This window comes from Lepidothrix coronata, unplaced genomic scaffold (genome assembly GCF_001604755.1).
Source record: "Lepidothrix coronata isolate B3197 unplaced genomic scaffold, Lepidothrix_coronata-1.0 Scaffold58, whole genome shotgun sequence".
Lineage (NCBI taxonomy): Eukaryota > Metazoa > Chordata > Aves > Passeriformes > Pipridae > Lepidothrix > Lepidothrix coronata.
Window position 1 is genome coordinate 835681 of NW_016690238.1, and position 3873 is coordinate 839553.

Below are 3873 nucleotides of genomic sequence, written 5' to 3' on the forward strand. Positions count from 1 at the left end.
GGTTGTTAGAAATAAAAAGCATTTGTGGCAAAGACATGGAGCTCTCACTTCACCTGTAAGATTTTTCCACAGTCTTGTGGAAATCCACCTGCTCTGGATCCTCCCCCGAGACAGAACAGTGCTACCACGAGGTCTAGCAGAGCTGTAACTCCGGATAACACCTCAAAAACAGACACAAAACTGAGTTCAACTCTAAAAATCCCTCTTCCACAGCCTTCCCTTCTGAGTTTTTGTATTTTCTGAGGTCAAGTGGTTTGGTGAGTCTGATTTTAAAGGTTTAATTACAAGACACATCGATGCAATCACAGGAGTGAGACGTACATCTCACCATGGTGTTCAACCTGCCAAACAGCGAGATTTAATATTAAAGGGTCACACAGAGAAAACAATGACTATTCCATTTCCCTTTTTTCCTGTTTTTATCCATTATCTGGCAAGAGTTTCACGTTTGCTTTCTATAGTCTCAACACCTGTGCCTCCACACGTCTACCCAAAACCTATGGAAAAATTTGGTCTGTGTAAAAGAAAAATAAAATTCCATAAAAACCGATCTCAATTCCAATGATCTACAGCCATCCCATCAGCAGCATTTCATCCTTGCAATTCCATAGGAAACCCAAGCTTTGTGATAATCCCAGCCCATCTAACCTGAAAACACGGCGGAACATTTTTGCAGCAGGAAGCCTGAAGAATTATGAGCTTCTCCCCAGAGCAGGGAAGTACCCGGACACTTCCCAAATCTCCGACCCTACTGCTTTTGTCCAAAGGAATGCTGGAGAAAGTCTCGAATTTGCAAACTTAAGCCGCGATCCTTTAAATATTTATGCTCGTGTTTACTTTGTCGAGAAGGGAGAAATCCCGTTCGCTGGAGAGGAAGTGAAGCAAACGTCGCACGCAGGATGCAGGACCCGAGCCTGAGAGAATCAGAGGCTCCTTTTAGCCTCAGCACAAAAAAATCAGTCTCCTCAAACTGAAACCTGCACCCAGCCTGTCTGGGGGAGCAGGACCCCAGGACCAGGCTGGAGCTTCATTAACGACACAGTGAATGTGCTTTCAAGCGCGGTGTTTCGTGTGCAAGTGGGAACACAACCCCACTTTATTTACAAACTGAGGGGATGGAGGAATTTCTGAAATCGAGTTTGACCGGCTAAGATGCTTCAAGCAGTTCAACGACCTTGGTTGCTCCCTAATAAATGCATTTTGAAAGGAATTGAGTTCAAAAGTTGCACGGTTTGGAAGGAGAACTAGAACTGGGTAAAAACGGACACGCTACGCTCGCCAAAACCAACCAGCCCAAATGGCTTTAGAAACCCTCAGGTCACGTTTGAATCACAGAATCCCAGCACTGGGTTGGAAGATCATTAAAGATCATCTTGTCCCACCCCCCTGCCACGGGCAGGGACACCTTCCACTATCCCAGGTTGCTCCAAGCCCTGTCCAACCTGGCCTTGGACACTTCCAGGGATGGGGCAGCCACAGCTTCTCTGGGCAACCTGTGCCAGGGCCTCACCACCCTCACAGGGAAGAATTCCTTCCCAATATCCCATCTATCCCTTCCCTCTGGCAGTGGGAAGCCATTCCCCTTGTCCTGTCACTACAGTTCCTGATGAAGAGCCTCTCTCTGGCTCCCCTGCAGGCCCACCTCAGACACTGGAAGTTTGCTCCTAGTTTTCCCAGACTGGAGGTATTTAAGCTCCAGGACCACGTGTCACATGAGGTCCCAAGCTGTGATGGTGAACCCTGGTCCTCCTGGCCAGCTCGGTGGTGCCAAGCTGCAAAACCAGTGGAGGGACCAGCACCATCCCTGTGCTCCCAGTACTCCCCCGTGGACTTGTGGGCAAGCAGAGGTTCTTCCATCCAGACCTGGATTCCATCCTCCCAGAAATCAAGCAGGGGATGAGGATTTCAAGTCCAGCCCTACCTTGACATGAGCTAAATTAAGGTTGCATAGGTAGCTCAGGTTTCACATTTCCCAAGCACCTGACCTTGTGTGCTTCACATTCTCAGAGGTTTTCCTGCAAACCCGATCAACGCTCCCAAAAATCACCATGAACATCCCAGATAAAAATAATATAGGCATAAAACATTCAGACTTTCCTAGCAAAGGATGCCACAGGTTTGATACTCTGAGTGTTTTAGTACCAGTGTCTGGGGAAGATACTGCAACAGCAGACGTCACATCAGATGTTTGATACCTTAAAACCTTAAATGCAGCTTCCCCACCCAAAATAAAGAGGAAACAAAAGGTAAAAACATGCAGCTTATAACTCCTAACAGGAGCAGTGGATGCACAGATGAAATAACTCTGCAAAATTGAGCTACATTTTAAATACATGAATTCAAATAAAGCTTTTTCCACATCTTTCTAAACGCTGCTGATGCACCCCGGGGTCTTTCAACACAGAGGAAACATCTCTAAAGCCACCCTGATTTATGCATCGATTGCAATAAATAAATAAATAAATAAAAAGTAGCATCATCACCGATAGCCCAGGAAACAAAAGCTCATCAGTCGTGTGCCAGAGCTGCTGAATTACCTTCCCTGCCATCAGCAGCTGGAGCCACGGCTTCCAAAACGCTCTTGGGGATGAAAAATCATGGCCAGGAGTGAGGGCCAAGGCTTGGGAGAGCCTTCATGGGGGAAAAACGCGTAGAAAAGCCTCTTATTTTAATGAAATAAAATTTTAAAATGAGAAAAGTCACCGATATGGGCGAGTTTACTCAAGGACACGGGGGGAAATTGTGGCTATCGCGTGACTGCAGGACCAGGGGCTGAAAAGAAGATGCTCTAATGCAGCCTCTCAGACCAGACAGAGTTTGCTGTGCCCAGGGATAAGCTCAGTTCTGTAAGGTCGCGCTTAAGCATTCACAGCCCATCACCGCCACGTCCACGCACCTCTCCACGGGAAGACAACGCTCCCCTGCCATGTCCTAGCACTCAGTCGGGAAAAGAGTCGGGAAAACACTCGAGGCGGCCAGAAAGCCAATTCTCCAACTAACAGTCTGTTTACAGAGCGATTTATTACAGCGCCTGGTTATCGACCGAGCGAGGCACCGCGCCGGTTCTCCCCCCGTAGCAGCAAATCTCCTCCTTCCTCTGCCGCTACGTGATTATTTTTTTGATCTGCCGATGGGCAGGGACCGCGCTGCAGCGAGGGATGGCAAAGCCACGATTTCTGCTGAGCTCACGCTCCCCACTTTATTAAACTCGGCTTGATTTCGGGATAGGAAAAGGCAGATGGAGGAGGAGGGAGCCGATCCAGCAGCAGAAGGGCGGCAAAACGCCCGGCTCCGAACTCACGGCAGGTCCTACCCCGGGTCACGTCGGAGGGGTTTTATTTTGGGGGGGATAAAGCAAAGGCCGTTTTGGCTACATTTCGGAAAATTCCAGAAACAAATACCGGCTGTTTTAACCTCCGGAGGAGCAGTGCTCCCGCAAAGGTCCGGCGTGCCGGGGCGGGAGCTGCCGTAGAGTCCAACACTGCGCTAAAACGCAGGAATACCTCATCCCGAGGGGTGGGAACCGCTGATGGGGAATGGGGAATGGCTCTGCGTGGCGTAGCGGGCTGGCAGAGCCCCGGAGGACCGCGACCCGCTCCCGCCGCGATGCCCACACCCGTGGGCTCGGCGCTGCTGCCCCAACGAGGGCCGGGGGCGCGGGGGAGCCCCCGCCCGGGGTGACACTGGGGCCGCAGAGGGAGATAAATCTCCCCCCCCGCCAGGCTGGTTTTTCCACGTCCTGCGTGTCCAACCCACCCGCGACGGGGGTGAGCGGCACCGGGGGGTGAAACCTGGCGCTGGGGGGGGGAGCGATGCGGGGCCGCACCGCGCACCCACCGGGGGGACACGCGTAGGGGGCGAGCTCGTGGGGGG